We start from the raw sequence: 22,323 nt of genomic DNA, 5'->3' as shown, positions 1-22,323 counted from the left end.
GAGGCTCAAACTCAGACCGGAGACGAGATAAGAACTTATGAACCCTCTGAAACTCCAGATCAGACCGAGTAGTCTGACAGCAACGGCATGTTCCACAAACAACTTTCCGAAGAGAGTCAAGCTGGCGCCAGATGGCAGAGCACTGTGAATAGAACTCATCAACAGAAGAATCACCTTGCTGGAGTGCGTGCTCCTGATGCACCACAAAGAGGTAGAGAGCATCACCAGAGGGCTGATAGCGCTGACAGAGGTAAGACCAGTAGAACACATCGCTGCAAATGTGCCAAGTCCCATGAACTCCGAAGCAAACTGAGGGAGGACACTCGCAGTGAGAACAACAGCAGCTCGAGCATCATCATTGCACCACTGAGTGTAAGTAGACAGGTCATCATGGTACACAGAAAGAGCATCTGAATAAGCGGATACCTGCTGATCATAGGCATCAACCGCAGCACCATCTAGGGCCTTGGCGGCATCCCGGTCAGCCTGAGAAGCATCAGCAGCAAGGACCGGCGGCACGGGTGAAATTGGGGCCACTGTCGCAACAGGACATGGCGAACAAGGGACCTCGCCAGAGAGAACACCCCACAGAAGAAGTCCACGCATATGGATGCGCATGGAGCCCACAAACTCAGCATAGTTGGTGCCATCGAAGATCACCGAACAGCGAGGAACAGTCACATAGCCCGAGATGACATACTGAGATATCCCTCCTTCTGCCTTTTTTTTGCAGTCAACGGATCTGGATCGGGGATGAGGCTCACCCGCTCGAGCCAGGACCCCCGATTCTGGATCGAGGGAGACGGGCAGAAGCGCACATGGCGGCGCTAACCAGCGGCGGAGACGCAAGCGGGATTAATCCAAACTAGATCGAGAGCCGGCAGCGCCCGCAGCAGCCTGGATCGATCCCCAGATTGGATCTAGAGCCGGCAGGGCCAGAAGCGCTCGCAGCACCCACAGCAGCGGGATGAGAGGGCCGGCCGGGAGGAACAGCTGGGCCAGCAGCTCCCGCGGCTGCCGGACAAGGCAACGGCCGCAGCTGGGCGAGATGGTACGAGGGGGAGGCCATACAGAGCAGCGGGCGAGCGGAACGGCGCTCGGACGGGGCGGCGAGACGGGACAGCGGCCGGACGGAGCGACGGCCGGACAAGGTGGCCAGGCGAGACGGTGATCTATTGGCCGGGCCGGAGAGACAACGGTCGGACGGCCGGAGACGAGCAGGCTAGGAACGAGGCGCACGGAGTTGCATCGTGCGGGAGGGAGGGGCTAGCCTGGCATCGGATACCATGTTGGATAATCAGCAACTACATTCACAGGAGGGCCAAAGGCCAATACATATACATGTGTATGGTAAAGTGCAAGAGACCCCTTATACAATGGGGATAAATCAAAAAGGGCCATACACATCTAACATCAACACCATCCACACAACAAAACCTTGTCGGTTGATTTTTCCGCGAATACACAAAGTTTGCATATCATTGCATTGATAGAAGGGGTAGAATGAGTACAGATAGGGGTAAAACACATGACACGAACACAAGCAGACGTGAACATGATGCCCGGAGCAGAGAGACAAAGGATGCTCGGCCCATACAGAGAATACATCACACCTAAACCTACCAAGCCCAAACCAACAAGAACACCAACATCCACACAACAAAACCTTGTAGAGAGTAAGACTCTGGTTGATTCAGGCCTGCAACCATGCAGCTGACTCTGCTTTGGGTGCTAACGCCGAGTAAGACTGTAAAGACTAAAGTAGTTTGCTGACAGACAAACTGGCAACAGATTACAAGTGTTAGGCATGCTCAACGCAAGCGAGTACCCACCACGCTCACCAGGACCGAAAAATGGAAATCACAGACGTTACAAGTACTGCAATCTTCCGTTTGGTCAAAGAAACAAAAACAGAGAGGCGGTGAAAGGAGCAGGGAACATATACCTGCAAACTAAGCACAAAGTAGAAAGGGTGGGGGAGAGGACTACATTGAGTTTCGAGAACCTGTAGAACAAAACACTAGTACAGGCGATGGCCTGCAGCTTCAAAGTCACATGCTGCAGGTCTTGCAAACGACCATGGCTTGTAATTTCAGGTCCTTCTTCAACTCCAACAATTTAAATCACCCAGAACAAAATCTTGCAGGTTGATTCAGGTTGCAACCTGGTTGTGCAGTATATGCATGCACTGTCTAGAACACAATCGTCTGTAAAACGAATGGTGGAAATTATTTGATTAGATTCAATTCTAGTTGATATGAATGATAAGTGCAGGTTCAATATACACAAGTAAGATGTTTTGTTCAGATCAAGAAGAAAAGTGTAACGCACTGGCCTGCACTGCAAACAAATTCCCAAGACACTTATTGTGTCCATCTTTACATTGGTAACGGTACACTTTCAGTAGACATACTCTAGAAATTAGACTACTTGTCTTTGCACTATTATTATATTTTGCAAAACAAGGCACTTTTAAACAAAAGGGAAATTGCAAATCCAAGTAGATGGATATCTCTGCATTTATGCATGAAACAACCCAATAAGAAATGCAAGACTGAATACCATGAAAACGAAAGATGAAGCATATCAGAATAAGATTAGTATGACAAAGGGCTTGGCAGGACACATACCTTCTTTCTATGCTAGCCAGAAAGGTCTTGGTCTTCTCTAATTCACACCATTGCTTTAGTCCCGGGCACCTCTTTATTGTTAGGTCCTGTAGGTTAGTGAGTTGATGTATTCCCTCAGGAAAAGACTTGATACCATCACATCCACTCAGATGAAAACTCTTTAGAGAGGTGGGCAAGGCAGATTCCCTTTGTTGGTTGTCAGTGAGCTTCACCTTTCCCTCCTCTGATTCAGCAACCACGTGTTCTAATGCATTGCAGTTAATAACTACCATTTCCTGGAGGCTGGTGAGTTGTTGTATGCTTGCCGGCAAAGACCTCAAGCCTTCATTGTTATGTATCCAAAGTTTCTTGAGAGAGGTCAATTCGCCTAGCCAATGTGGCACTGCAGATATGCTTTTGCAAAAATACAGTTCCAGTGATTCAAGCTTTGTGAGTTGCTTCATGTTCTCATTCAACTCCTTTACACCATTGCTATTCCGTATATGCAGATTCTTTAGAGATGGGAGCTCACCCAACCATATTGGCAGTTCTTCCATGTGTTCGTCTTCTAGGTATAGTCCCTCCAAAGAGGATAGTAGTTGGATGATCTCTGGTGAGCTGGTTAGATCGCCACAATTGTCAATAGACAAATAAGGGAGTCCAGGGAAGTGTTGAAGCCACCTCCATTGGTGAGGCCCCTTGCAGTCTCTAACTGACACCATAGTAGTTACTGGAGAAGTTGAGGAAGCACTGGTGTGTGACTCAATGCACTCATCCCATGATGATAACACATTATCACTGCATCTTATCTCCCACTCTTTAGATTTAGGCAGAGGCCCTTTCATCCTTAGCATGGGGCAATCTCTACTCCTTTTAACACCTTCTCCTCACCGGTGGAGTATGAAGCGTCCCACTCTTCCAGATTTGGCATATCTCCGAGAACCAGTGAGTCCAGGTTTGGTAGTTGGCCCACTACCCAGCCTGGAAAGACGACACTGTTATAACCACTTATCTCCAACTTCCTCAATGTCCTTGGTGGCACTAGTTTTTCCAGCATCATTTTGTCATCCAGAAATCTGTCACCACCTTGAGTCCACTCCAGTTTCAACTCCCGAATGCTTTGCTTTTCCATTAATTTTATACTATGTGCCTCTCCTGCGGACTTCACATTTTCAAGTTTACTTATGTCCAGCTGAAAAGGATCTGTGGGCTTTAGCAGGACAAGATTGCTGCTAGATCCATCATTACCAGCACGCACCACAAAGTGTGGTAACGATATTGCACTGCTACCGAGTTGAGATATTTCAGCAAGACAATAACAATTATCTAAATAAAGAAACTTCAAGCTACCAACTGTACATATACCTCCAGGTATTTTCTCCAAATATTTGCATCCCGAGAGGTCCAATGTGTGCAGTTTTGTCAGGCTACAAATATTTTCAGGTAATTTTTCCATACAATAATTTCTAGACAAGTCCAAATGCTCTAGATCTGAAAGATTAATTCTGCATATATGGTTGACGAGACAGTCCAAGATTTCCGTGGAGCGAAAACTGAATTCATCTTTGTTCGGTTCATCCCAGGAATCTACTGGTATGTTTCTTAGTTCAGATAGATTTAAATACCGGAGCTTGGTCAGATCATCTGGCAAGGAACTGACGTGTGTTTCTTTTAAATTCAAATATTGCAGACTGGTAAAACCAACCAAAGCTTCATGTACACCATCAACCACATAACAACGTGATAAGTCAAGATGGAGCAGATTCTTCAGACTCCCAAATAATCTTGGCAATTTTTCCATATCTCACCAACCTGATAAGTTTAAGTACTTGAGTTGACTGAATCCGCCCAAAGATTCAGGGAGCTTTTTGAGTCCACATTCCCTTGAAGATAAGTTCAAATACTCAATTTTTGTGAGGGCACCCAAAAATTCTGCTTCTTTACCACATTGAAGATATGAGCTGTTTGATAAGTTTAAATACTGCAGTTTGGATAGGCCGCCCAGAACTTCTGGTATATCTCCGATATTTGGGCAGTATGATAAGTTCAAATACTCTAGATCTGTGAGACTCTCCAAGAACACTGATATTCCTTCCACAGACGAGCAATTTGATAAGTCCAAATGAACCAATTTTTGTAGCCTCCTGAATGATTCTGGTAGTTTTGTAATTCGCGAACAACTTGACAAATCAAGATACATTAGACTCTCAATTTCTCCAATTGACTCTGGTAATGCTAAGATTGTAGGAGATCCATGAAGATTCAGATAAATCAATTTTGAGAGCTTGGTGATACTGTCTGGAATCTTTGCATCTTGGACTCTTGGAGTGTTAAGATATCTTAATTGCTTCAGGTCACCAATACAGTATGCCAGCTTATGTATGGTGCACTCACTTAAGTCCATGACACGCAAAGACTTGGCAGATGAAAATGCGTCATCATGAAGTTTATATTTGTCACAACCCATAAAACGCAATGCCCTTATCTTGGATAAGTCTGATCCCAATGGCTTGCTACAATCATCTAGCAATGCATAGTGGTAGCGGCTTCCTTCAGCATTATTGATATTGCCAACAAAAATAATTTCATCCTCCATGACAGACTTGCTAAATCATGCACCAGGTCATGCATGGTCAACAATATAACATCTTCATCATATAGCTCAAAAGTCTGCAACAAAATCATTCACCAGTGTCAGACTTTTTTTTAGAAAAGGAGGATGACCCCCGACCTCTGCATCTGGGAGATGCATACGGCCACTTTATTGATTATTCTTGTGGACCTTACAAAGTGTTACAACAATAAGCCTGAATCCACCATCTAGGTAACATATGCCGCTACTCCTATCCATATGATGAAGGGGTGCTAGCTGGGCCACTACCCAGACCACTCACCTAATCCTAACATCGAAAGCCGGAATCCCCAGCCTAGCCACATACCGGGTCTGGGGCATAAACCGGTCTGACGCACTCACAGGTGTCGTCTCCACCATCTTCCACTGGTTCATCTCCAAGCAGATTGAGGTGCCAACCTTGGCAGGCTCCTCCGCCATCAACGCCACCATGACGCCAAATGACGACCACCACCTACGCTAGGACATCTCCAAGCATACAAACGACACAAAAACGAACAACAAGAAAAGCCCAAAAGATACAAGGGGGCACTCTGAACTTACAACACATTGGAGAGCTAGTTACAAGAGGTACTAAGATAAGAGAGGGCACTACTAGCATAAACCGATGACCGCAACCCTCAGGCGCCAAAGACATAGGAGAAATGCCGCTGGGACACACCAGACCGGCCACACCATCACGCGCCAAGAACGTCTGAAGGCTGCAGGAAAGCCGCCGAGCAACAACAGAGAGGCGGACAGCGGGACAGCGAGAGGCACTGCACTTGCTGCCGGCCAAAAACCCCACCTTCAGCAACCCTACACCCGAATCCACACTCCCCAGGCAACACCTCCATGGAGGGAACGACACACACGGCGCCGCCGCTGCCCAATCCTGCCGGATTTTGGGTTTTCACCCGGGAGAGGGATGTTAGAGTTAATCCCGTGTCCGTGCGTGTATGCGTATCCATGTAGGATACCTGTACCGAGTCGGTTTGGGTTAGACATAGCTTAGCAGTATATATACATGTACCCCCCTTGTAATCTGATCAGACCATCGAAGCAATAAAGAAATAACAGGCTCGATACGAGCCTGCGGCTATCCATCGTTTAGTTCGCCAAGTTCCATCGTGCTCGATACGATCCATTGCGTTGTAGTAAAAGTCGCCGGCCGCCAAGTTGAAGCTAGCTCAGAACGTGCGTGTACTGTGGATCCATCAAGCGGCCAGCCTGCTTGCTTGCTAGCTAGCTTGTACGTGCCTGTACATAGCTCCTGGGTGATTTGATCTCCGGTGAATTGATCTAGCGATCAAAAGCCAACAATTGGTATCTAGAGCCTCGACGATCTATGATCTACGATGACGGACAGCGACAAGGAGTCGGTCAAGTCTGGCAACGGTGGTTCCAAGGCGAACAAAAACGGCGACAAGGTGAAGAAGGGCGGCAAGTCAGCGACTAGTGGTGGCGGAACGGGCGGCGCCAACGTTCAGGCGCATCGCAACATCTCCATCCAGTACCCGATGCTCACCGACGCCAACTACGGCGTGTGGGCGGTCAAGATGAAGATTATTCTCCGAACCCTTCGAGTGTGGGAGGCCATAACGGACAACGACGTCGACCAGGAGTGCGACGAAGGTGCCATGGCCGCATAGCCCAGTCTGTGCCGGATTCCGTGCTGATGACATTGGCGGAGTTCGAGACAGCAAGAGAGGCGTGGAACGCACTCAAAGAGATGAGGATCGGAGAAGATCGCGTCACGAAGGCTCGGGCACAAGTGCTGAAGCGCCAATTTCACAAGTTGCAGATGGAGGAAACTGAATCGGTGAACGACTATGTCATGCGTCTGACTACTTTGGTGGAAGAGATCCGCGCGCTTGATGCGAAGCTCAAGGAGACCGAGATTGTGGAGAAGTTTTTCAGTTCGGTGACTGATAAATTCACGTACATCATCGGCACGCTCGAGCAGCTTTACGACATCGACGACATGACCATAACGGAGGCGATCGGACGCTTGCGGACATGGGAAGAGAATGCTCGTGGCTGTCGGAAAGGCAAAGGAGGAGGTAGCGACCAACTCATGTACTTGCGCGCGAATTGGGAGTCCCCAAGTAGCAAAGAAAGGTGCAACGTTGGTGAAGGCTCAAGCAACGCAAAGCGCGGCGGACAAACCGAAGAAGGCAAAGGAAAAGGCAAGCCACAAGGTCGTGGTAAGGCGGACCGATCTAAAGAGCGAAAGCCAAGGAACTTGGATATGTCCGAGGTCAAGTGCTATAACTGCAACGAGATGGGTCACTTTGCGAAGGATTGTCCGGAGCCTAACAAGCGGGAGATCAAGGAAAATTTGGCGAAGCAGGAAGACGAACGTCCAGGTCTTCTGATGGCCGAAGTTTGTAATCGCGTCCAAACAGCGGTTGTGAAACCAAACCGAAAGGTGCTACTTCATGAGAAAAAGGTAACACCAAAGTTATCCGGGAGCCAGAACGTGTCGTGGTATCTCGACACGGGTGCCAGTAACCACATGACGGGGTGCAAGGAGAAGTTTCTCGAGCTAGAATATGATGTTCAAGGCTCGGTCAAGTTTGGTGATGGTTCAAATGTGGAGATTTGTGGGCAAGGTTCTGTCCTCTTCGAGGGTCTAACAGGAGAACATCGCATACTCACCGGAGTGTACTACATCCCACGGCTTCGCAACAACATCATCTCTGTCGAGAAACTTGACGAGAATGGATGCAAGGTGGATATTGAGAACGGAGTGATGACGATCTTCGACAACCTCCGAAATGTGCTAGCGCGTGTGAATCGCACGCGGAACAGGCTCTATATCCTCAACCTTGATCAATCTCAACCAGAGTGTTGGCTCGCCAAGAGTGATGATGATTCGTGGTTATGGCATGCTAGATTTGGACACGTTAACTTCTACGCCTTGAAGAAGATGTCGAAGATGGAGATGGTATCTGGGATGCCGTTTAGCGACCATGTTGATCGAGTATGTGACGGGTGCTTGGTTGGAAAACAGCACCGCAGGCCGTTCCCTGCTCAGTCTACCTATCGTGCAAGTGATGCACTCGAGCTGCTCCATGGTGATCTATGTGGCCCTATCACCCCAGCAACTCACGGAGGAAAGAAGTATTTCTTCCTTGTGGTAGATGACTACTCGAGATACATGTGGGTCGTTCTCCTACGATCTAAAGATGAGGCGTTTGAAGCGTTCAAGAAGCTGAAGGCTGCAATGGAGATGGAACACAAGCTGAAGGTTCACGCTCTACGGACAGATCGCGGCGGAGAGTTTACGTCGAACGAGTTCAACGACTACTGCGAGAAGATTGGCATAAAGAGGTTCCTCACGGCACCTTATACGCCACAGCAGAACGGGGTTGTTGAAAGACGCAATCGAACCGTCGTTGACATGGCGAGAAGTTTACTCAAGAGCAAGAACTTGCCGGAGACTTTTTGGGGAGAAGCTGTCTCGACGGCGGTCTATCTTCTCAACCGGGATCCAACGAAGGCAGTGATTGGCAAGACTCCGTATGAAGCAATTTACGGACGTAAGCCGAATGTGTCTCATCTACGGACGTTCGGGTGCGTGGCGCATGTGAAGACGGCGGAGCCACATCTCTCCAAGCTTGCCGATCGTAGCACCAAGATGGTGTTCATCGGATACGAGAGGAGTTCCGGCACCAAGGCATACCGCTTCTACGATCCACGAACCAAGCGTCTACAAATTTCACGCGATGTCGTGTTTGAAGAAAACCAAGCGTGGAACTGGAGCGCAGCAGCCGACGATGCTCCAAACAGTAACATATTCACAGTTGAATTTCCAACTGATGATGATGCAAGGGAAGACGTGCAGGTGGTTGGCAAGATGCCCAACCAAGGTGACCACAATGATAGTGATCATCATGGTGCCGACACCAACGACGACGTGCATGGGTCGCAAAGTGATAGCGACAACGACGCGCAAGACACGGGTAGAGATCTCAGCAATGACATCGACAACGAGGCGCATAGTGACGACGACAATCAAGATGAAAGTCACGGTCACGACAACTACGCCGACGACGCGGATGTCAACGACGCGGATGTCAACGATCCGGCATCCACTATGCTCGAGACTCAATGGTCTTCCTCAAGTGCATCAACGCCGACACAATTTGTGTCGCCTCCTTCGCAAGCCACGACGGATTCTTCCGGGCCTCGTCGCTACAAGACCCTCAAGAAAGTCTACAAGTACGCAAAGCCAGTTACGCTTGAGTACTCCAATTTGTGTTTACTTGGAGTTGAGGAGCCGGCGAACTTCGTAGAGGCGAGCAAAAGTTCAAGTTGGATGCATGCCATGGATGAGGAGATGAAGGCGATCGAGAGCAATGGCACGTGGACTTTAGTAACCCGACCTCCGAACCAAAAGGCGATAGGTTTGAAGTGGGTTTATAAGTTAAAGAAGGACATGAAGGGTGCCACTATGAAATACAAGGCAAGACTCGTTGCAAAGGGCTACGTATAATGTCAAGGAGTTGACTATGAGGAGGTGTTTACACTGATTGCTCGACTCGAAACGGTGAGGGTGCTCCTAGCCTTGGCAGCACAAAAGGATTGGAAGGTTCATCACATGGATGTTAAAACCGCTTTCCTCAACGGCGATCTCACAGAAGAAGTGTACATAGAACAACCCCTCGGCTACGAGAAGAAAGGAGAAGAAGGGAAAGTTTACAAGCTCAAGAAGGCACTTTACAGGCTGAAGCAAGCGCCAAGAGCTTGGAACTCAAAATTAGACCGAAGATTGGTCTCACTCGGGTTCAAAAGATGTCCCCTCAAGGATGCAAAAGACAGTCTGCCAAGCACCGAAGAACAGGTGAAGGTTGAAGACGCGACCAAGGAGGAGCGCTGGCGTCAAGCTACGGACAAGCTGACGACAGCAAAGACGATCCCTGTAATGCTACAAGAAACGACGAAGGCAATGCTAAGGGTAAAGCCTACGAGCAATCGTGTGTGGGATCCAGGTCGGAAGTAAGGACATCATGATTAGGGGGTGAATGTTAGAGTTAATCCCGTGTCCGTGCGTGTATGCGTATCCATGTAGGATACCTGTACCGAGTCGGTTTGGGTTAGACATAGCTTAGCAGTATATATACATGTACCCCCCTTGTAATCTGATCAGACCATCGAAGCAATAAAGAAATAACAGGCTCGATACGAGCCTGCGGCTATCCATCGTTTAGTTCGCCAAGTTCCATCGTGCTCGATACGATCCGTTGCGTTGTAGTAAAAGTCGCCGGCCGCCAAGTTGAAGCTAGCTCAGAACGTGCGTGTACTGTGGATCCATCAAGCAGCCAGCCTGCTTGCTTGCTAGCTTGTACGTGCCTGTACATAGCTCCTGGGTGATTTGATCTCCGGTGAATTGATCTAGCGATCAAAAGCCAACAAGGGAACGGAGGTGGGGAGAAGGAGACCACGACATCGCCTCCAAGAAGGAAACGTCGCCCAAGGCCGACGTCGATGCCGAGCCGAACCAGCCGGCCAGGGGTTTCCCCCGGTCCCGATCTGCAACACCAGTCCCAAACTCAACCGGATCCAGCGACCAGCCGCGGGAAAACAAGCGCAGAGGGGGAGGGAGCGAATTGGGGGCGGCAAACCTCTAGCATTTGTGTGTATCAATCATTGAGATATTGTCAGGAAGTTATTTGGAAAAGCTGCACTGTAAGCAATGATTATGTGATGTACTCCAAATCATTCTCAGCAATTTTAGAATTATATTATAATTTCAATATCTGTCAGTTTGTGTACTTTACAACTATACTTGAGTTACCTTACACCAGTTCCAAAAGAACAATGAAAACAAATCATAAAAGGTATGCATAACTCACCGATGATGACTTGAAATGGTCAAGAAAAGAAAGGCCCAAAAGCTGATTAATGTATCTCTCGCCAAGCTCCTGAGTAGAGAAACCAAGAGAAACCCACTGATGAATAAGATCATCTTTAAGTATCTTGTGACCTTTTGGAAATATTGCACAATAGGCAAAGCATAGCTTCAGATATGAAGGCATAACACTATAACTTAATTTCAGAGATGCACGCACTTGTGTAGAAGATGTATCTTCCAGAGAGGATGCAGACCAGATATTACTATCCCTCACTGATTCCCATTGACCAGATTTCATGGATTGCAGCATGTGTCCAAGTGATTTAGCTGCTAAAGCCACACCCGCACACTTCATTGCAATGACCTTGCCTATTTCCACCAATTGTTCTTTGTCACCTCTAGATTCAAATTTATAATAGACCAACACATATCATCAGTCAAGGGTGCTAATTTGTATGGTTGGATGGTAGACATCTTCTTTGCAATACCTTCACTCCGTGTGGTTGCTATAACAACCACCTTACTGCTCTCCCCAACTTTTAACATATCTTTGAGTTCTTCCAACTGAGATATGTTGTCTTCCCACAGGTCATCCAAAACAATCAGAATCTTCTTGTTGGCAAGGAGCTTTTCAAGGGAATTATGGATCATCTGCTTTCCAGTGTACCCACTCTCTTTATCTTTCGCTGATAGTTGTGATATTATAGAGTTCCCAATTTTGATCAAATCAAATTTCTGAGACACGTAAACCCACACTTGAGAGTATTCATTGAATTGGGAACTATTGTAAACCATTTTTGCCAAGGTTGTCTTGCCAAGGCCTCCAATGCCATATATAGGAAGGATTGTGATATCCTTTGTCATGCTCTCAAGAAGCCAATATTATATCTCTCTCCTCAGTCCTCCCAGTGATTTCTGTCTCCAGGGTTGATGATGTTTCCCGTATATCAGTCACCTTTGGCTCATTGGCATTAGTGTGGTCTGTTAACTTGAATTCCTTGTGTTGATCTGTTATGACCTTCAGGTCGTCCCTCATGTTCTTCATCCTATTGGCCATTGTAATGTTGGGGCCAATTGTGAGACAAGGGATCATGTTCGCCAAATATTTTTTGAAGGAGAACTGCAAGACAGTTGCTTTGTTAGTAAAATACAAAATGGCCAGCACCCAACAGAAAATTTTGTTAAAACATAAGAGGCAAATCCTCTTATTTCTAAGAACCTCCGACTGTAAGGGCCAAGGTTAAGACCACCTTTAATGATGTGCTGAGAACTGGAGCTAGAACAAAATGGTATGGAGATGTTTCAGATGCCTGACTCGAAGGCTGAGGCCTATCAAAACCATGTCTAGTTCATCCAAGGATCTGGTGCCCAAATTATTATTGTGGAGACTGGATAACAGATTACCAAGTGTTGTAAAGATGTAGGCATGTTTATTAGCTGTGTGCATCCTAGCTATGAAGAGGCAGAGTGTGTGCTCATTGTGTTTGTATCTGCTTGATATTTCATTTTGAGTCAATAAAAACCGTTATTTGTCAAAAAAAGGGTTGGCGAAGATGTTCACAATCATAGAGCCAAGATCAAGCCAAACAATCTACTAGCAGATTCAATAGCTCAGTATGTTTAACTAATTATTTACAAATTGTTTTCGAATACCTATATGGCAGCTCATTTTGTAGCCAAGCAAGCTACCGCTCAGCTCATCTGGAGGCAGCAGATGTAAAGCACTTGTTTCTCAAAAAGAGAAGAGTAGCATACTCACAAATTAAAGAACTACGTCAATTTACTGCACAAATGCGTACCTTGCGCGCAGACGGCTGGGCGATGGCCTGTGTGTCTGCTTCGAACTCATCAATCATGTCAGAGACCTCATACAAGAAGTCCTTGAGCCGCTTCAGCCAAAGACCCGTCAGTTCGTCTGTGATGGACTGCCTCTCCGCGACCTTGAGCACTGCCTTGACAGACTCCAGCGCCATCTTCATCTTTTTGAGGTCCTTGTCCAAATTCATCTGCAGCGCGATCTGACCTCCGATCAGAGAACCAATCTGGTCACCCACCACCTTGAGGATGGCAGCAGCAAGCATGCCGCCGAGCGCCGCCATGGCCGCCGCTGCTCGTGCTCGGTCGCGCTCTCAAGGTGCGGGTGTCGAAGGTCGGGGGAGGAAGAATGGTGGGGTAAATGCTACTGAGGTACGCAATGGTGACTTATTGTTGGAGTTTGGGGCCATGGCTCTATCCCAAGTCGTTGTATGTCTTCATTTTGGAAGAGGGAATATCTATAGTGAACAGTTGTACGCATCATGTGGTAGCTTGGCCGGCCCTCCTGCTAACTTGATCCGGTCTATATTACTCTTTTTTTTGTTTGGCTTATTCTAATGATAGTGTTATTGGCTGGGTTGCGTCATTTGAATTATTGGCTCTGTTTAGTCTCCAAAATTACTTAACAAAGTGGGGTGGTTTGCTGATGTGCCGCCCAAGTGTTAGTTTTTTCAGAATGTTCAACAAAAAAAGTGTTAGTTTTTTCAGACATAACGTGTTTGGTGGCGGAGTCGACTGTATGAGAAGTCTTTGCTCTGTGTTTTGCATCCATCGATACGGCACAGCTGCTGAACCCGTCCAGAAGACACCTACTACGGAGATAGTTTAAGTTTGCTTAATGCCGCTTGATTCAATAATGGAACCGCCGGCGAAGAGAGGAGGAGAGCGATCGAGCCCAACCAAAACGCGCACCCACCCACTAGGCCTCACTTGGAATGGGTGTAAATTACTGGTCAACACTTGTCTTTTGCCTAGATCGAAAACGAGGGGACCAGGTGTGTATTCTAAACCTGCGAGAAACAGAGCAGAAACGTGAATCCAAACAGGGCCTTAGGTTGGAACATCAGATGTGGCCTTGCCTGCCACAGATTAGTTTGAAGATGGCAAAGTGGAGTCCACCTGTTTCAAAAAATTGAAGTTCAACTTCAGTCCCGTTTAATTAATGATTGCTTGCAGATAACGGTACAGTTATATTAACCCAGCTAACGGTGTGCCGACGGGCGGCTTTCGTCTTCACGGCGAGACTCCGTACGGTTCATCCAACTGCGAGATCGGGATGACACGACTTTCGGTGAAAATCGCGCCGACTGCATTCATGGAGAATGATGGCGGCGTCTGTGACGTCGTTCCCTTCTCAAAGCATCTTTGTTGCAGGTTGCGGCAACACGCTCGGAATGCTCCGGGGGAACCCCTAGATCTGGGCCTCCCGGATCCGACGATGATGGCATCTCCCTCATAGGATATCGTTTTGGGGCATGAGCTGACCGGAAGAGCAGTGTCTCATCTACCACAAGAACGACGATGGGTCTCGACGACGTGGCGCAGTGGAGTTCCGGCGACGGGTGCGTGTGGATGGATGCGTGCATGAGGGCGACACTGTCTGGCACTATGGTGGCGTCGACAATAGTACGGCTTGGCAAGGTGAATGCGTTGACCGTTCCGGAAGATGGGACTGCAGAAGATGGTGGCGGCACATCCAAAGCGCGTGCAGACGATGCCCGCTATGGGTCGGCCAGACCGGATGGTGCTCTCGGCCCGATGTGGGGCAGGTGTGAGGGCACTGGATTAGATTGTGCACCTTCATGCGGACCGGTCACATTATCAAGAGTGTAGGTGTTGCGACTTTGTTCGCCAGATAAGAGGCTTTGGGTTTATTCATGTATATATATTGTTAGACTTGGTTGAATAATAATAAAGATAATTGTGTGCATTGACTGATGTAGACTCCGCTTTTTCGTGAAAAAATATTATTCAACTAACTTCTCTGCAAGAATTCAAAAAGACATAGAACAAGTTGCACAGACAATGCCTACTAACTTAATGGGTGGAATTTGGCACTGCAAAGTATATCTGTCTTCTGTGTTTTGTAGCTGTACACCTAGGCGACAGTGAAGTCGAAGGCAAGGAGGCACACCGAGGAGCAGGAGCCCTTGCTCCGCAGACTAGCCGGGGTGCAGACGGGCTGTCAGACGACGCGTTGGACCTCAGCGACGGATCCACATCCAGCTTCGATGATGATGACCCTCGGTGTCCGACACCTACACCGACGGCCAGAGCAGCACCGCCGACAGTCCTTACTACTTATATGCTTTCAGTAGTTATCCTCTCTGCACTTGACTACCCCGCATTTACCGCAGGCACGATAACTGGTACACCAGAGTTGCGTTCTTCCCGATCCCCTCGTACTAGGGAAAAGTCATCTAAATGCTCTACCGCCCACACCGGATATGCACAAGAACTGTCTCACAATGTTCTGAACCGAACGCATGTACCACATTAATGGGCAAACAACCCAACCATTGGAACCACCTACAACTCCAAGTGGCGAAGATCGACTTGCCAAACCTTTGGGGAAGATCAGCATGTTATCCCTAGAGTAACTCTTATCCGTTGAGTAGCCGTTTTGGCTCATACAAGGACGCTCTGCAGGAGTAACCCATTATCTTCTAGGTGGAATTGCCACGTCGCCATTCTTCTTAGCGAGAATTATTGCAGTAGGATAGTGGCAATCATCATATATCACAGAAGCTGGATTATTCGGGTCAGATTTGGCCTAGAGGTTAACACTTCAAAAGAAACTTGTCTGAAATTACCTATATGTGGAATAGGGCGTGTTATCGATGTGAAGTGGATCCAAAAGGACCCCCTTGACATAATGGTTCGTTTACATATCTATCATAATCCTAATAATAAAGGGGCTATTGCTTCTGGCGGTACGTCATCGAAATTGCCCTCATAGTTGCAAAATATTACCCACTGACGTCACCTATAAGTGATTAAAAAAATTCACACAAGGGAATTCCCGCCTAGGCCGGCCCATGTAGTAGGAACCTTCTATATTCCACTTTGCGCGCTGCGAGAAGACACAACACGCATGTTTGGGCCGGCCCATGTTTGGGAGGCCTCTTTTCTTAATTTCTTTTTTTATTCTTCGATTTCCTTTTCATCTTCCTTTTTTCTACTTTAAATAATTTGGACTACAAAAAAGTTCTGAAAATTAAAATAATAAGAACTTTGGAATAAAATGTTTAATAGTTCATACAAAATTATCGATTCAGAAAATGATCACATTTTAAAAAAATAAGTTCGTGTATTAAAAAATGTTAATGAAACTGAACAAAATTTTGCCAATTCGAAAGATGTTCATGAATTAAAAAATATCCTAAAAAATCAAAAACTATTTGTGACTTACAAAATAGTTTACTGATTATTAAAATTTTTAATGATTCAAAAAATGATCAGGCATTTCAAAAAATGTTCGTTAAATGAAAAAAATGTTCGTTAGTTTAAAAACTTGTTCCAGCAATATTCCAAAAAAATTCATCGATTCTAATTTTTTTCGCCTATTCATGAAAATTATTTTACAAAATGCTAACAATTTTAAAAATTGTTTGCAAATAGTATAAAATGTTCTTGAATTCAAAAAATGTTCATGATTTTAGAAAATGTTCAAAAATCTGTATAAATGTTCAAGAATTTTAAAAAAAATCATGATTTCAGATATGTTCATGAGTTTTAAAAAACATTCATGATTTTGAAAAATTGTTCATGATTTCGTGAAAATGAGATTGATAGTGTATCTCCGTGATGCAGCAAAATATGGTCATGGCCATTGGAGATTATAGTTTTTTTCTCCCATTGCAATGCACGGGCCATTTTGCTAGTATTACAGAAGTGTGAAATCAAAGTTGGGGGTAAAATAGCCGAAAGACATGGGAATAAAGGGATCATTTCCGAAATTTTGACTAGGCAAAATTTCCTTTTTCTTTTTGTTTGTTTCGAGAAAGATATCTACCGATTCTCCTTCGATTGATTCTTTTCTAATTTAGATGTATGGATTCATGTGTCTACATACATAGATTATGTTCATTGATTAACGAAAATGTCGTAAGTGTTATACCAGACAAAAGTTCTATGCTCTATCAAAAATGTATCTTTCTCCTTACTGAGCAGCCCCATAAAACGAAATTGTATTCCAAATGGTATTGTTTTGTTTGAATGATTTACCATAGCTCTGAGAAAATAAATGCCAACTTCATTTTCTAATACCTTAAAAGCATTATTAGTATTAACACCCTGCAATATACCACTAGTTAATTAACCAAAATAAGTATAACCACTAATTATGTCTAAAAACATATTTGTAAAAGATTGCTTCTTAGTTTCAGATACACCAACAAAAATATAGTTATAATGTCTAATGTGTTAAACATTGTATGTAGCCTGAAATGGGTATCTGAATTATTCATGAGTGAAACAACAAGATGGGATGAAAATTTAATCAGGTACTTGTTCTATCACCATGATGCGGAGGAGATTCTAAATGTACGTATTCAGTCTGGAGGTGAGGGAGATCAAGTCTAAAGGACGGCAAGGGCGAGACAGGAACATCCAACACTATTGATAACGAGGAGAGGAGGATGTGGGACGTTATTTGGAAGGCCAAAGTCCCACAAAAAATAAGAATTTTTGCCTGGCGAGCCGCGTCCAATAGTTTGGCGACCCAGGTAAACAGAGTTGCTCATCACCAAACAGTGCGAGATATGTGCACTATTTGTGGTGTGGAGGAAGGAAGTATTTTTCATGCCGTGGTGACTTGTCCTAAGGCGCGTGCATTCCGTTTTGCCATGAGAGATGTGTGGAATATTCCTGGAGAGGAGTTCTTCATATGTATGGGGCGGATTGGTTTCTTATTCTGCTTGACCAATTGGGGTCACCGGTTCGCGAGCAAGTTTTATTCATATTCTGGAGAGCTTGGCATCTGAGGAATGATCTGATCTTTGGAAGGGGGAAAGATTCATTATCTGCTTCTGCTATATTTGTGGAAAATTACTGGAAATCTTTTACGATGGCAAATGCATGTATAAGTTACCTGAGCAACAAAGGTAAGGGGGTGGTTGACAAGTGGAGGTATGTTACTCGACCCGCAATTGGTCATCAAGTTTGGGAGCCCACGGATCCTGAGTATATTAAGATTAATGTTGATGCAAGTTTTGTGGAGAGCATGAGATCTGCTGGTGTTGGAGTTGTTGTCAGGAATGACCTGGGCGAAGTATTGGTCTCATCATGTGATTTTATCCGCTCCTGTACTTGTGTGGATGAAGCGGAACTTCGTGCCTTCCTCGCCGGGTTATACATAGGTATCACACTTCACAAACCAATTATCCTGGAAACTGGTTGCGCTTTTGTTGCTTCTTTTCTGGCTAGAGATTCCATTGACAGGTCTCCTTTGGCGGATCTGAAAATGGAGGCGTTGAGCATATCAAAACTTATAAAGGATTTTAAGATCAGGAAGATTGATAGGCGGGCAAATAGGGTGGCGCACGAGATTGCAAAATTCAATTTTGACAGTAGATCCGATAGCCTCTTATGTAATAGTGTTCCGCCATGTGTAGATTAATATATGGGGGTTTTAAAAAAAACATTGTATCTAGCCGGTACATGTATAAACCGTGGTCTCCAAGTATTAGGGACGTAGCGTGTTCTGTTTGTTCAGGTTGGGCATTAGGATTGATCTTCTCATTGTGTTTATTCTGTAGATAAGAGTTGATCAATCCTATCTCCTTTAACCTCCTCCCGATGTATATCTCTTCGGCCTTTTCTGCCTATATAACACGCGTCGCGTCCCTGCTCGATTGCATACACTTCCAGCCTTTCTCACATGGCATTAGAGCCTACCTCTTCCACATATCTATGTCATCCTCGTCCTCAAGCTCTACCATGGCTTCCTCCCTTGCTGCACTAGGTCACACCATTACCGAAAAGCTAGCTAGGGACAATTTTTGTGTGTGGAAGGCTCAAGTTCTCCCACACGTGTGTGTTGCTGGTCTCTTGGGCTACCTCGATGGAACCATGGCCGAGCCACCCGCTGTTTTGATCTCGGAGAGGGAAGTTGCAGGCGGGAAGAAGGAGCTCTCTTCTGCTCCGAACCTTGCCCATGCCCTCTGGTACAGGCAGGACCAGCAGGTCCTCACTTTTCTTCTTCCATCTTTGTCACGAGAGGTTCTTCTGCAGGTGCACTACATTTTCTCCTCCACCGGTGTCTGGATGGCCATCCTGCAGATGTTCGTATCCCAGTCCAGGGCGCGTCACATCCAACTTCGTGGACAACTCGGCAACGCGAAGAAAGGAGACTCGTCTACTGCCATCTACTTCTCCAAGATGAAGGGCTTCGTTGATGAACTGGCGGCGACCGGGAAACCTGTCGATGACGATGGTCTGGTCTCCTACATCTTGCGGGGGCTGGACTCGGATTACAATTCGTACGTCTCCACCCGCACCAGGACTGGTCAGCAGATCGGTCTCACGGAGCTCTACTCGCTGTTGATCACGGCAGAGGAGCGCCTCGACGCACAGAATGCGGTAACAGCAGCAGCTACTCCATCAACCATGCCTCCAAGGGCGGCCCCCGCAACAACTCTGGTCGTCCTACTGGTGGTAGCTATGGTGGGGGCGGCAACTCTAGGAACTTCTCCAACAATGGCGGTGTCCAATCTTAGGGGGGGTGAGAAGTGTCAGATTTGCAAACATGAAGGGCATGCTGCATGGCGCTGCTACAAACGTTTTGACAAGACCTTCAACCCTCCTCCCAATCGACAAGGTGGCGGCGGCAAGAAATCTGCAAACACTGCTGCTGCTCCCTATGGCGTCGATACCAAATGGTATCTCGACACCGGAGCTACTGATCATGTTGAACATATTTTAATACACACATTTAACTTCTTTTCAAATACAAGTTTAATTTTTTAATAAATGGTCAATAATTTTCTATACACATTTAACTTTTTTTGAAATACAAGTTCTAACTTTTTTTTAATATATGGTCAACAATTTTTGTATACATATTTAACATTTTTCAAATACAAGTTTAACTTTTTTTAATACATGGTTAACTTTTTTTTAATACACATTTATTATTTTGCAAGTACAAGTTTAACATTTTTTTATTACATGGTCAATAATTTTTTTCAAAATCTTGATTAACATTTTCCTTAAATACATAATCAACTTTTTCACACATATTGTAGATTTTTTGTATACATTTTTCATATAAATGGTTAGAATATTTGTAAGTGTAGACAAAAGTAAAGAATATATTTGTAATATACTCCTATATGGATAGAATATTTGTAAGTGTAGAAAAAAGTAAAAAAGGATGAAAATGAAATAAAAAGTGAAAAAATAGAAAAAATGAGGCAGTTGCCTCCCACACACTGGGCCGGCACATATGCTCGCGCCACTGCAAGTCGATTTAGTTAGTCGCAAGCTTCTCTCATGTGACGGAGATATAGCCCTGACCCTTCCTAAGAAGTCAAAGGGACGTAACTTCTATTCTTTGCTGCAAATTTTGAGGTCCTCGAGCCACCACGCAAACAGTCCACCAATTCCTCTAGCATGTGTCGTGGTTCCTGAGAGCTCCTATAGGGTACCTTATGTGCCTGCTCACCTTCTAGCGCCTGTATGACGGTCGCCGTGGGCGGCCCAACAGCATGTGAACACAGCCGACGTTCACTACATTAGAATCGCACAGATTACAAGCACACTTTGACCATTCACTCTGACCTAGGACCATTGATCAGCAACCTTTGACCTTTGCCCGAGGACATGGAGCGTTGACCGTTGACTTAAAACAAAAAAAGGAAAAAAAATCGGGAATACACGAAATTGAAAAAATGTTTATGAATTTGACAAAAAGATCATGAATTCAAACAAAAGTTCATGGTCATTTAGAAAAAAAATTACATGAATTTTTAATAGGTTCACAAATTTGGAGAAGTTCATCAAAAGTTCATGAATTTTTAAAAAAACTCATCAATTTTTAAAAAACAATCACAAATTCAAAAAATATCACCTTATTTTGAAAAAGTTCAAGGATCAGTAAAGAGTTGATCAATTATGAAAAAATATCATCAACTTGAAAAAAGTTCATCAAATTTGAAAAGAAAATCATCATATTTCAAAGAAATTTAATCAATTCTAAAAATGTTCACAAATTTGAAAAAAAGTTCATCGATTTGAAAACAAAATCACAAATCTGGAAATATTTCATGTTTTTTTAAATATGCAAACAATTTATCCATTTTTTTTTAAATCACGAGTTTGATTTTCTTTCAATGAATTTTGGTAAAAAGTTCACAATTTGAAGAAAAAATTCACACATTTAGCAAAGAGAAAAGAAAGAAAAATAAAAAAATTTAAAAAAAAAAGAAAAAGAAGAAACCGAACAAAACCGTTACAAGAAAAAACAGAACGAAACCGTTCAAAAAAGAGAAAAAAAAAGAAAAAAGGTGTAAGTATGAAGAGCACGTTGTCTAGGATCAACCCAGGTCTCTCCACGAGGCCGCACCTATATATTGGAGACGCCGGCCAATCCTACCCGCCATGAAGATCAGATCGTATGAAGAGCAGGTTGTCTGGGATCTACGCCACTCACCGGAGTTGGATCCGTCCACTGGGGTGCAACGGAGCAATCGAAGCTTCGAGGCAAGGCATTGGCGAGCATATCTCTGATGATATGGTGGGCCATCAGGCCGAAGCAGGGGGCGTGCTGCGATGATTCGGGCGGCAGGTGTCGCAGGGATGATGTAGCGGTGGCGTTGCGACAACGGAACTACGCCGAACGGTGGGCAGACGGTTGGTCGGTCGCCGCCACACGCTATTCACGGGGGTCAGGTGGGACGTGGTGTGTAGCCGGTGTTGCATTGCAGCACGGTCTCCGTTGCAATGTTCTATCGCAAGCGAGTGGACGCACGTTGCTTTGGTGCACATGGATCCTACGGCTGGGATGCACTTGATCGGACGATTCTGGAGGCGGCTTAACCCTGTACGTAACAAATCAATTGGCTAATTTGTAGGGAACGTGATCAGAAGCTGACATGATCGAACCGCCTATTTTACAGAGCTAGCGTATACATGTGTGTTTTTCCTGTGCGTACTGAAGCTTCTTTTTTTTCTTTATTAAACAATAAAGGAGTGTACAAAAAACCGAAGAGCAAAGCAGGCGAGAAAGAAAACAGCATCCAAGTGTATAAAAGCTAAATATTAGCATGATTTCTCGCAAAAAAATAAAAACACACACGAGCATGATTTTTTTTCGACAAAGGAAATATATTAATATCGCGGTGATATTAATTACACCTAGCCTCTGCAACAACGCAATGTCGTAAAGACATTACGGATGCACACAGCCAAAATACAAAAAGAAGAAG

The 22,323-nt window shown here is 45.3% G+C and overlaps 1 pseudogene; it reads right to left on the bottom strand.

The window, feature by feature from the left end:
- Window positions 1-855: 855 nt before the first annotated feature.
- On the bottom strand, window positions 856-13,179 carry LOC147993067 (uncharacterized; annotated as a pseudogene).
- Between the last annotated feature and the right edge of the window lie 9,144 nt (window positions 13,180-22,323).

The sequence above is a fragment of the Triticum urartu genome, chromosome 1A, assembly GCF_056163025.1.
Source record: "Triticum urartu cultivar PI428250 chromosome 1A, HENAU_Tu73, whole genome shotgun sequence".
Lineage (NCBI taxonomy): Eukaryota > Viridiplantae > Streptophyta > Magnoliopsida > Poales > Poaceae > Triticum > Triticum urartu.
This window is presented reverse-complemented; position numbering and strand designations above follow the sequence as displayed.